At 54.8% G+C, this 12905-nt stretch overlaps 1 long non-coding RNA gene across 1 annotated transcript; it reads left to right on the top strand.

The window, feature by feature from the left end:
- The first annotated feature begins 588 nt into the window (after nucleotides 1-588).
- LOC115510224 lies at nucleotides 589-10673 on the top strand. The gene is made up of 5 exons (XR_003967635.2): nucleotides 589-1614; nucleotides 1746-1783; nucleotides 4388-4490; nucleotides 8706-8790; nucleotides 10518-10673. It is a non-coding gene; the product is annotated as an uncharacterized LOC115510224 (long non-coding RNA).
- Nucleotides 10674-12905: the final 2232 nt, after the last annotated feature.

Here is a 12905-nt window from a genome sequence, read left to right as displayed (position 1 = left end):
CCAGATGCGTTACTAGGAGTGAAAGCTCTTAGCAGAACTCTGGCCCCTGGATTGGTAGGAGAGCAGATGTAGAATTCGGCCGTGGGGGGGGGGGGGGGGCACTGGGTTCCCAGCTTTGTTTTCCAGAAAGGCAGCATGTATCTCTCGTTGCACCCCGCCCACTATCCTTCTCACACACAGCCTCATGGTCTTCAGGGAGGATTAATTGATTTCCCGATTTAAAATAAGTCCTGTGTCAGGGCGCCTGGCGGGCTCAGTCAGCAGAGCACGTGACTCTTGATCTCGGAGTTGTAGGTTCGAGCCCCACATTGGGTGTAGAGATTGCTTAAGGATAGAATCTTTTAAAAATATAAGTAAAAAATAAGATAAAATAGGGGCGCCTGGGTGGCGCAGTCGGTTAAGCGTCCGACTTCAGCCAGGTCACGATCTCGCGGTCCGTGAGTTCGAGCCCCGCGTCGGGCTCTGGGCTGATGGCTCGGAGCCTGGAGCCTGTTTCCGGTTCTGTGTCTCCCTCTCTCTCTGCCCCTCCCCCGTTCATGCTCTGTCTCTCTCTGTCCCAAAATAAAATAAACGTTGGAAAAAAAAAAATAAGATAAATAAAAAGTCGTATGTTGCCATTCGGTGCTTCTGATCAGTACAGAATGTTTTGTTTCTTGAGAGCCTACTCTCAACTAAATGATGATTCAGCCCTTGCCCTGTCTGAGCCCAAAAACCAGTAGGGGGACAGACATTGGTATGTGAACAGCATACAGAGTCTGGGCTAGCCTGCTGTGTCTCTGGGACTCTGGCTTTTGGGGGTGTCTGGGCTGGGTTTTGAAGTGCGAATAGGAGTGCAGCGGGTAGACAGAGTTAATCCTCTCCTGCGCTCCCCCAGGGCCTCCGGGTGGTCTTCTTGCTCCTACTCCCTCCAAGCAAGCAATTGCCACATGATTTGTTTTCAGAATCTGTTTAGGTTTTTCCCCTGCTTCTAATTTAATTCTTCCACGTGTTCCCTTAGTCAGGATGGAGACCCAGTTCCTCCTTGTGCCCCATGGCCCTCCCTGCATGGCTGGTCCAGCCCCTGCATCTCCTGCTCTGGGCTGCGTGCAGTCTCAGCTGGCGCCTTGACCCCTGCCACAACTCCAGCCCCCTTTCCCCGGGACCTTTGCACGTGCCGTTCCCTCTCCCTGGCAAGTGTCACTTCCTCAAAGAAGCCTGCCTTCCTCTTTCCCTCCACTCCCCTAGCCTGGCATATCTCCTGATAGACCTTCCCATGACACAGAAAGCACCCTTTGACGGTATGATCTTACATGGCATTTTGTTACTGTTTGATCAGCTTGTCTACCTCCTGCCACCTCAGCTGAGCTCTGTGTGCGCAGTGGTCTTGCTTACTGTTGCCTACAGTGCCTGGTACTTAGGAGGCCTCAAGACACATATGGGTGGATGGGCCAGTGTGACACAGTGTGGTGCTCTGAGGTGCCGGGTCAGTGTGGTCCCAGACCAAAGCAAACCCCTGGGACCCTTCTCATTGTTCTAGGTGGCCTGATGGCAGAGAAGCGGGATTTCTGCTGGCAGTTGGCAGTGTTTGGCCACACCCTTGTTCCCCAGTGATTGCTGCATGACTGGGAACACGAGGTTGGGGACCGGTTTGCGTGTTAGTTTACTACCCCCCACTCCTCCCCATCCCAGGCAGGGGACTCCATCCCCGAGCCTTCCTGAGTGCCAGTTTCCCTGCCACCGTCTAACCCTGGCGTCTCTGCCCACAGGGATCTTCATTGCCTTTGCTGCTACGTTTTGACATCAGGTAAAGCTACCTGGAAATTCCAGCCCTCAAGCTCCATGAGTGGGGGGGCCTTCTCTGGGCAAGGTACTCCAGGGGCTTCCCAGAGGCTTTCAGACGCCCAGAAGAGTAACTTGGAGATCAGACCTCCACCTCCACGGCAGCCAGTGCAATTCTGATTTTGTCTGCACTTGACGTCTGAGTGTTCAGGGAGCCTACGGCCAGAAAGAAAAAAGGATCACGGTCCGAGAGATTTAAACGCGAAAGGTCCTAGTGGTACTCACAGTGCTTTCACTGTGGTCCTTGCCAAGTGAGCTGACCTTTCTGTGCTAAAGTTTCGCATTCTGAATGTAGTGTATTACCAAGAAAATTGGAGGGAGTAAGCACAGGGCCTCAGGGCAACCCAGCTGCAGCCCAGTCAGCCGTCACCATGTATTATCAAACCGAGGGTCTGGGTCACTGCATCCCAGCTGCTCTAGCTGCTCCCGCCCTCTCTTTACTCAGATTTTTTCAGTCCATTGTAGGAAGTGAGCACAGGGAGAGGGAAGGGGGCCAACTTGAGTCCCCACTTCCAACAGAAGAGGTTTGCACTGTTAACTAAGCACTTGGGCCCCTGGGCCTCCCCCAGCAGGTGGCGCTCGGTCTTCCCTGTGTAAGGCTGGCAGCATGTATGCTGAATTTCGAGGTGGTTCATGAACTTTTCTTAATCTCCTCGTGCCCAGTAGTTGCAAAGCAGTAATGGTGTTGACAGTGATAGCAAGAAACTCGTACCAGTGTCACTGAAATCGAATTGGCCTATGAAACTTGACCCTGCCGACGTACATCTGGGTTATTTGTGTGGTACCACTCGGAGCTCACGAACATGGGCTTACAGGCGGCCTTTGGAAGGGACCTGGCAGTTTGTAAGTAGAGTCACATCTGTGCCAACTGGCTGTAGTCCTGGCTGTTCAGAGGCAATACAGAGAGAACCCAGGAGAGTCCCTGGGCCACTGGCTAGGGACACAGATTCACATTCGGCTGCCAGCACCCTCGGAGGCGGGATCCTTCCTAGCCTGGATTTGCAGGATCAGCTAGCCTTCAGAGCTGGTTCCAGAATCCGGGCGGCATGCCCGAAGTGGTCAGCTTCACCCCAGGGTCCACGGCAGCATAGCTTCGAGAGCACTTGCAGCTCTGGGCTCAGCAGCAGCCAGGACAAGGAGAAAAAGGACTGGAAGGACTCATTCACTCCACAGATGGTGCTGGGAACACACGGAGGTCATAGAGCTGATGTGAAAGGGAAGTCCCGTCATGGCAATGTATCAGCCCTTCTGAGGCTGATCTTGGATGAATTGCCTCCAAGAAGCTACTGGCACTTTATCCAAGGTAGTCAGGGTCTATTTAGCGTACAGAACAGGTTGCTGAACTGTTACATCCACTGTACTGAAAAGTAATAACTCAGCTTTGCAGCTTCTGCATCAGTGTTTCTCAAAGCATGACTCCCCCATGTGAGATTCTCCTGGGTGGTTTTTCAAAGTGCACATCCTGGGCACCTGGGTGGGCTCAGCCGGTTAAGCATCTGACTCTTGATTTCAGCTCAGGTCATGATCTCATGGTTCGTGAGTTCAAGCCCTGCATCCGGGCTATGTGCTGACAGCACAGTACCTGCTTGGAATTCTCTCTCTCCTCTCTCTGCCCCTCCCCGACTCGTCGCATGTGCTTTCTCTTTCTCAAAATAAATATATATTTTTTAATGTAGGGGCGCCTGGGTGGTTCAGTTGGTTGAGTTGCCTGACTTCAGCTCAGGTCACCATCTTCATGGTTCATGGGCTTAAGCCCTACATGGGGCTCTGCTGTCAGTGTGGAGCCCACTTCGGATCGATGTCTCCCTCTCTCTCTGCCCCTCCCCCCCACTCGCATTCCTTCCCTCTCTCTCTCAAAAATAACTTTAAAAAATATATGAAAAATAATTTTTAAAATGCAGATTCCTGGGGGCCGCCTGGGGGCTCTGTTGTTAAGTGTCCACTTCGACTCAGGTCATGATCTCACTAACTGTGAGTTAGTCTCTCATGATCTCTCAAACTGTGGTTTGAGCCCTGCTTGGGCTCTGTGCTGACAGCTCAGAGCCTGGAGGCTGCTTTGGATTCTGTTTCCTCTTTCTCTTCTCTGCTGGTTCATGGTCTGTCTCTGTCTCAAAATAATAAAACATTAAAAAAAAAAATTTTTTAATAAATAAAAATGCAGATTCCTGGTCCCTTGCCCTAGACCTATTTAATCAGATTGCCCCTGGGATTTGGACCTGAAAGTCTGCTGTTTTTTGGTTTTGAGGGATTTTTTACAAGCTTTCTAGGGAACTTGTATGTTGGCTGAAGTCTTAAAGCCACTGTTGCAGGTCATGGCGCTTGATATTCGCAACCACTGAGCAGATGGGTCGTGGTTTTTCCCGTTTTGCAGATGAGTAAACTGAGGCCTAAAGAAGGAAAGTGACTTGTCCAAAGACATACCGGCTGGGGCAGCACTGAATACACAGCAGTGCCAAACTCTCATGCCGTCCAGCCAGCCTCCATGGAGGCCTCTCCCCGCAGAAAGGTGGCGCTGCTCCTTCCATGCTTAACTAACCCTCCTCCTCTTTCTCCCCACACCTTCTTGAAGCTTAAAGAAGAACACCCACACGTACTTCTACACCAGCTTCGCGGCTTACATCTTCGGCCTGGGCCTTACCATCGTCCATCATGCCATCTTCAAGCACGCTCAGGTGAGTAGGGACTGTGCTCGGTGCCTCGGAAATGTTCTCACTGCAGGTAGTAGGGACTTACATACCTGGGGCTTGTCTGTCCGCATACACAAGCAACCCAGAGGTAGGTGCTCCCAACGATGTCAGAGTGCGCACGTCTGTGACCTTGGCCTTTCCCCCATGGCAGGATTCTGCTGCTTCTCCAGGGAGCACAGGCACATGAGTGGCAAGGGAGAGGAGCACGGATACCAGCCACGCTGTGGCCTTCATCAGGAAGGCGAACCTCTCCCGGAACACTTGTCGATTTTTGCTCGAATCTCATGGGCCAGATCAGGGTCACATGGCCCCTACTGCAGGGAGCCTGGGAAAGAGAGGCTGCAGCTTATGAGCCTCAGGAGTGGGGCCAGTGGAACAGTGTCGGGTGGGTGTTGAGTGTTTCAGCCCGGTGCCCCCCTACCGGATGAGGGAGAAGCTGTCGGGCCCTCCCTGCTCCCCAAGCATCCAGCCTCTGCTTCCTCCTCTCACAAGATGGTACTGAGCCGCCGCAGAGTGAAGCGGGGTGGATGAGGGCTGAGAGTTTTTATTGAGACCTGAGGAGGGGCGACAAGGAGGAGACCGCCAGCAGATGGGCTTGCTGAGTACTGGAAAGCAGGGCCCTTCCCATACACCAGTCTCCATTCAGTTCTTCCGAGGGGTCCTTCACGAGCAGGTAAGGGAATTGGAAGTCAGGTGCCACGTGGCAAGCATGTGCTAGAGCAAGGATCCCAGATTGTGACATGTGGAAACCAAGCCCAGGCTCTGAACCCTGCAGTGGGAGAGGCTGGGTGAAATGAAGGCCAGGGGACTCGGGGGGAGGAAGTCCAGACTCCCCCATCTGTTCAGAGCAGGACTATGGGCAGGTTGCAGAAGTCCTGCTTGATTTCCTGTGGTAGTTAATTAAGAAAAAAAAAAAGTGAGATTAGTTAATCGTAGCTAGCTTGGAGTTTTTTGAGGACGAAATGAGTTAGCGTAAGGAAAGTGCTCACAGTTGTGCCTGGCCCAGGTAGTAGTAGCTGTCATTGTTGTCACTGTCCCCTCCATCCTCCACTGCTCTGCTCCCCCGCTTTCTCCCCTCCCCAGGGCACCAGCCACAGAGAAGCCACCTTTGAATTAATCACAAGAGCTGTTTGTTGAGCAGTTACTCTGTGCCAGGCGCTGTGTTAAACCCTTTTGCTCATTAACTCATTTAGTTCCTACAGTACCTATGATGTTTATGAACCAAATAGTAGTCTCTTTCTACAGGAATGTCCAAGGGCAGAGGCCCCTAGCCTATAGGTAGAGAAACCAAGAACCAGTGAGGAGCCATGTCTTATTCACTTCTACCCCAAATGGCCTGCAAGCCGAGAGTGACACACCACCTGACAAGAAGGGTCTCCGAGACTGACTGGGCCTGGCTTGGGGGACGAACTCAGAGTCGTCTGGGAGGTCTCTGCTCCACAGCCCAGTTTCCAGGCCCGGAGCCATTCCCCCAGAGGCCACCAGGTGGCAGCCTAGCCCGCTGCCTGGGCTAGACTCGAGGATCCGGTTGGGAGCTCCCATACTGGCTGGAGAGGTGGTCCTCTGTGCAGAGGACACTGTAGGCCAGAGAGAAAAGGAGACTTCCTGGGTCATACAGCAAGTTAAGCTGGGCCCTGGCCCCAGGCCTGTGCTGCCCCCTAAGCAGCAGCGCAGCCATTGCCCCGTCATCCACCTGGGCCTCCCCCCTGCAAATCTTGGGAAGGGGATCCAGGACACAAGGGCAGCCTGTTTCTGAAGACCCTCTTCCTCTCCATGACACAGGCAATCCCAGTGCCAGTAATTCCCTAGGTGGAAGTCCCAGTGGTGCTGCTTAAGTGTTTTTCAACCAAAACATGTAGCCTCTACCAAAACCCACCCAAGCCAGGGGTCTGGCAGCCTCCTAGAAAGCCCCCTACCAGATGATCAAGTGTCCTCAATTGTACAAGAGAGGAAGCGGTTTAGCTGTGGTCACACAGTAGAGCAGAGGCCAGATGGAAAGCCGAGGCCTGACTCCCAGTTTCACCATCCCAAGCTATACATCCTAGCCTCTCCTTAGCGCCAATTTTGGAGAGGTTCCTTGGTGCCTTGAGAGGAAGGAAAATAGTAGGCGTGTATTCCTGTGATGATAGCAAAGTCGCCACCTCTCAGAGGAGCCTCAGTGGCCCCCGGCCCTCAAGTGAGGCAGGCCTGGAGGGAGCCACACTTCTTCCACCCTCCCCCGGGAAGCCTGTACTTTGCCCAGCCTGGTGCTGGTGACTTAGAGACAGAGGCCCCTGGAGCCCAATCCTGGCCAGCTGTGTGATTAGGGCAGTCCTTTCCCTCCTCTGATCTTCAGTCTCTTCATCTGTAAAGTATAAGGAGATCTTTTCAGGAATTAATTCTATTAAGTTTGTATTTATTTCATTTTCTGTTTCACAAATTTCTGCTTTTTGCCTTCATTATTTGCTTTCTACTTTTTGGTGTTTTTATTCTTTTCTGGCTTCTTGACTTGAAAGTTAAAATTATTTCAAGTCTTTGGTGTTTCTAATAATGCACCTAGAGTTATAGATTTTCCTCTGAGTACTGCTGTGGCTGCCTTTCACAGGTTTTGGTGTGGACTTTAGTCATTGTCCATTTCTATCGCTCTCCAAAGGCCTAAAGCCTAACTCACCCAGTCCTGACTCAGCAAACACCTAATATAGTGAGAAAAGCTCAGCCATTTACACACCCTCGAGTGGCCTTGGGTGAGTCATTTCTCCTTATCTAAACCTCAGTAGCATCGTCTGTAGAACTCAGATTGTGTTACTAGCTCCAAAGTAATACATATGAAGCGGTTGTGGTTCATGACCCATGCGTGGCAGGTGCCAAGAAATGGTCTGAAGGTCAGGCTTGGGGGGGCTCTGGAGTCCTGTCCTCTGAGCAGGGGCTGGCTTCCCCTTCGGAATGAGGTCTCACCTTACATCTACAAGACACCCTCTTAACTTTGCGAGCACCCATGAAGAAGCCGCTTGCTTAGGATTTACCAGGCCTCCTCCTGAAATGCCAGGAATAGAGCAGTGACCAAGACGGCTGTGGACCCGCCCTCATGAAGTTCACAGCCTAGCAGCAGAGAGGCTGAAGTCTGCAATGATACAGCAGTGTTCCACTCCACATTGCCAGAGAATGCTGCAGGGCATGGCAGGGGGCCTTGAGAGTGGATAACAAGGGGGCCTGGCTCCGTGCCAGGGAAGGCTTCCCCGGAGAAATAAAACTGAGCAGAGGTCCAAGGAGGAGGAGTCTAGGCAAAGGTGGGAAGAGCATCGCAGGCAGCAGAAACTGCCGGTGCAGAGGTCCTGTGGCTGGAGGTGACAAGGAGGACCAAAATCAGGTCATTGTGGCCAGAGTAGGGCAGGTCAGGTGACATTGGAGAAGGAAGTGGGGTCACGTCTCACGGGGTCTTCAGGCCCTTGGGAGCATTGGTGGTCATGGAGGGCTGGGCAGTAATGTCCAACTTTCGGATGCTGTGGGGAAAAGAATAGGTTCAGTCCCCAGTTTACCATTTAATAGCTGAGGCCTGTGCTGTCCCCTGTCCTCCCGAAGCCTCAGCCTTCCTCCTGTGAACAAGAGGATGGTCATAGGGAATTGGAGATGGGCTGAAGTGTTCCTTGGGAGGCTGAGCTCGGCATAGTGTGTCCAGCACATGCTCCATCCTGCCCTCCAAACCCCAGCTTCAGCAGGAGTCTCCACACACAGGCTCTGGAGCCAGACTGCCTGGGTCATGTTATTGTAACAACAGCTCCTGAGTGTTTGTTAAGGACGCAGACTTCCACCTCAGACTCGGGAAGCAGGGGTGAGATCCGAAGCCTGAGCTCGGCACCTGCCCTCCCCTCTGGCTCATCTGTTCTCAGCCACCCCCCCTGTCTCTGGGACTAGGACCCACCCAGGAGGTTGTTTGTTTGAACCTGATGTCCCAGGTGATTAGGATACTGCCAGCCAGACTCCTGGGGACCCTTAAAGCCCTGCATGCTTGAGTTTCTTTGGGTTCCTTGCATTCCCTCCCAAGGAGGAGCAGCCTGGTCAGAGAGCCAGGAGCCCCAGGTAAGGGCCCAGCCACTGACTTGCTCTGGGAACCTGGGCAGTCACTGTCCCTCAGTCGCTCCCAGAAGAGGGTTGGAGTGATGGGCGTGGCCCTGAGCAGGTACCCTATACAGCATTTTGTCACCAGCCTCTGTTCTCTCATAGCCTGCCCTTCTATACCTGGTCCCCGCCTGCATCGGCTTTCCCGTCCTGTGGCACTGGCCAAGGGAGAAGTGACAGAGATGTTCAGGTAAGGCAGGGCAGGGGGCGGACGTCCGCATGGCCCAGGTGCACCTGCAGGCAGCTAGTGGGGCCTGCCGGGGCTGCTGTACACGTCTCCAGGGAACATTGTTCCTGCCACCAGCCCACCTCTTGTCCTTTCTGCCAGCATGTGGGTGCCTGGCCTGTGGCGCCAGCGGGCACCTTTCCTCGGGCTGAGAGCCAGGGGGAGGCAGCCCCCACATCCAGATGCCTGCTGGTCCTTGAGAAGGGACTGGCTGGGAGAGTTTCCCCCCAGGCTGCCCCACTGTCAGGAGCCCTGGGTTCCCAGCCTGACTCTGCCACATGACTTCAGGCATGTCCTTCCTTTCCCCGACCTCAGCTTTCCCATGTGAGTAATAGGGAGGATCCTAGGGTGGTGGGAGGTGCCCCAGGTTGGAAATCAAATGTCAGTCCCTGTTGAGCCGCCTCAATGGCTCTGACCCACAGCTCTGTCTCAGCCAATGTCTCACTCACACACATACCCCTTCCCCGTGGCCATACGCACACCTGCCACGCCCTGTGCACAGCCCACCCATACCCCAAGGCCTGCGTGACTCTGACAGGTGGTCTGTTCCCCAGCACACCACTGACCCCGCCTGCCAGGGACCCAGAAATAGCTGCCAGCTGCGACTGAAGCTGCCCACTCGGGGGCCTTCCACCCAGCTCCACCTGCCTGGCCTCCAAGTTGTCCCTCGAGTGCCTGCCAGGCCATCTGTGCACCTGGCTGCCTGCAGGGGAACCTGTGACTCACCCCCTCCCCCGTACCTCCTCTGCCCTCCCTGTCTTGCCTAGAAGCCCCAGGCTCCCAACCTGCCTGCCCGAATCTCCTGGCCGGGCAAAGCCCTGTGGACCTCACGCAAGGCTGGGGGATGAACTTGGAGGCAGATCTGGGGGCAGGGGTGGGATCTGATGTCTGAGCTTAGCACCTGCCCTCACCCTCTGGCCCATCCATTCTCCGCCACCCCCCCTGCCTTGGGGTAACCCCCTCCCGCCAGTCCCAGTCCTGTTGGGTCCACACTGGGCCAAGCTCTGAATATCCACAGCCAGGGCACCTGTTCGGTGCTGGGCTCCCCTGAATATTCTACCACTTAGGCACTCTACTACACCCTTCTGCCCCCACCCCCAGGATATCCTCTGGTTAAGGTGAAAAAGCAGGTGGTCTCTCTCTTTCTCCATCTCTCCCTAATTCTCCACCTTACCTTTTATTTTACTTTTCCCTTATGAGGCTCTCTCTTTTTTTATTCACTTGTTTATTTTAAATAGGTAACACAGTCACATGGCTCCAATTTCATAGCCATGGAAAGGAAAACCCCCTGACACCCCAGCCATCTCAGAGCTCTGTCGCATAGACGTTCCGAGAACACTTTGCTCCTAACAGCACGTGTGCGCGTGCACGCTCCTGCACAGCTGGTGGCCCTCTCCGAGCATTCTGCATCTGGGTTTTTCACACCACGGTAGATCTCAGAGACGTTTCTGCAGCAGCACGTGCACATCTAGAGCATCCTTGCTCTTTTGCACAGCTGCATAGTGTCCCCTTGTACGGGTGCATCATTTATTCTCCTGGTAATTCCGGCTTCTTTCCACGGAGTCCAAAAGTGCAGAGGAAGACAAAATTAGACACGGCTCTGCTCCCTGCTCATTGCAAGAGAAGTCTCTGTCCTCCCCCCGTCTTTTCCTCTCCATCTCTTTTTTCTGTCTTCTCTGTCTCTCACACAGCTACGAGTCCTCGGCGGAAATCCTGCCTCACACCCCGAGACTCACCCACCTTCCCCACAGTCTCGGGCTCCCCAGCCAGCCTGGCCGACTCCATGCAGCAGAAGCTAGCTGGCCCTCGCCGCCGGCGCCCGCAGAATCCCAGCGCCATGTAATGCCCGGCGGGTGTCCACCTGCCCGCTTCCCCCCACTGCCCCGGGGCCCAAGGTAGGGCAGACATCCCAGCTCCAGTGTACGGGGCAGGGAGCATTGCCAGGGGCAGGCAGCAAGTGGCACCTCCACAGCCATGAGGCAGTCACTACACCCAGCCTCAGGGCCGGGAGCAGGGCTCTAGAACCTCACTGTCCTCACCGGTAGCGTGGGGCTCATGCGAGAGAGCGGACAGTACAGCCCTTGTCGTCCAGGAGTAGATATTCTTACATGTAACCCTGGGCAGATCACTTTCCTCTCCCGGAGCCTCGCTCTGTTCATCTGTAGTGGGGCACATTCCTGCCTCATGGGGTTCACCTGGGGAAGAGATACAGGTACTATCCTTGGTGTGAACTCAGTTGTTCGATAAATGGGGCCCATAGCAAGAGCTAGAGCCAGGGTGGTGGCCTTCGAGAGTGGCACCTTGCTACTTGCCAGTGGAGCAATCCCCTACCTGCCTGCACCCCTGGGGCTGAGTTGTTTGACCCTTGCCATGTGCTCTGGGAAGCAGCCCATCTCCATAGCCTCGTCCTGGTTGCCCCATTTTTTCCCCACTCTCTCCAGTGGAAAGTTCAAGAAGCTTAAAGTTAGTCCACCCAAGCCCAACCAGCCCTTCTTCCATCTGCCACTGCCCTTGCCACCTCGTGGCACCACCAGGCACAGAGAAAGGAGAGAGCAGCCCTGTCTGAGGAGGGCATACAGTGGGGCCAGGGCCAAGTACTGTAAGATCTGGGCCATGGATGCCAGGCTGGTGTTCCTCGTGTGGCCAGGGATGTTCCTGGGATGTGGGGAGGCGGGGCCCAGAGATTCTGCCCTCCGCCTCCTCTAAAGGTGTTGTTTTTTTATTGTTTTGTTTTTTGGTCGTTATGAGAGTCAAATCTAAGGATGCCAGCAGCAGTGACAGAGGGATCCAAGAGGGAACAGAGGCCTCGGCATCGAGGGGGCTGGAGAAGAAGGAGAATGATGCTGCTGGTGCCTGACCCTCTGAGGGCCAGACCATGCAGGCGGGGACGGACCAGCATAGGCCTGCACGGGCAGAGGGCGCAGGAGGCCTGGCGCTCCGGGAGAGGGGCGGGGGCAGCAGGATCCCTCCAGCAGGGCTCCCATGGCCTGATTCCCTCTTCCCCCCTTCTCTGGCCGCCTTCTGCCCCTTTCACATCCCCTGCAGGCAAAGGAAGCCCCCAAACTCCCCACCCTCCCAGAGGCCAGGTGGGAAAAGTGGGTCTGATTTTTAGACTTTTGTATTGTGGACTGACTTTGCCTTACATTAAAATTCATCCCATTGCCCGGGCAGGCCACTGTGCCCCTGGAGGGGTTCTCTGCACCCAGCATCTTGCATTGACTTTACTAGCTCTCCACCCTCCCACCCAGAAACTTCCCTGCAAGCCCTTCCTGGGGACTGTGAACTCTCACAACCTGGGGGAGAGGCCCCGACCGCCAGGTCCCTTCCATACTCCTGATGCCCACCCAGTGCCTGGCTAGCTCAGCCTCCCATGGATACCCTCTAGCCAGCAGAGGGGGCCCAAGAGCCTGCCTTCATTTCCCCCCACCCCCCCACCCCCACCCTCAGTTTCTCCTTGCCACTTCCTCCAACATTTGGGGGCTATGAGGCTGTGGGACAGGTGCTCTATGTGTCACCCACCCATCCCAGCAAGTCCACAAGGAAGTACAAAAAAGCCGACCTGACCTCTGCAAGGGGACCAGAATCTGCAAAGCTAGTGAAATGTGCAGGGCCTCATGGACCCCAGGGATGAGTTTAAATTTTATTCCCAGGCTGGCAGGAGCCTGCTTCTCTGGGCCTGAATGTCCATATGGCTTCAGCTGGAGAGCACTTGGACTCTAGGTCACCCTGGAGATCAAGCCCCCATCATTCCTATTCTGCTCATTCCAGGGTTGTTCCCACAATGACTGTGCAAGGCCAGGAAGATGCTGTTGCTAGAAGCCACCCACCCCACCCCACCCCCACATTGACGCCACTCACAGCACAGGGGCCAGGGCCCCTGAGAGGCTGGAGTGGGAGGACAGGAGGCCCAGTGCTTTGGGAGGTGATCCAGGGCCCGAGAGCTGGAGATCTCAGAGCCAGCGTTTCTCCAAAGTTTGCTGAAGACAGCAAGCAGCCCAGACCTGTAGGAGAATCTCCAGTGACCAGCGAGGCATGGGCACCGCCCTTCTCCACCTGCCTGGTGCGGGGTCACTGGGTTG

The sequence above is a fragment of the Lynx canadensis genome, chromosome A3 (genome assembly GCF_007474595.2).
Source record: "Lynx canadensis isolate LIC74 chromosome A3, mLynCan4.pri.v2, whole genome shotgun sequence".
Classification (NCBI taxonomy): domain Eukaryota; kingdom Metazoa; phylum Chordata; class Mammalia; order Carnivora; family Felidae; genus Lynx; species Lynx canadensis.
The sequence above is the reverse complement of the archived record's forward strand: the minus strand, read 5'-3'. Positions and strand labels throughout refer to the sequence as shown.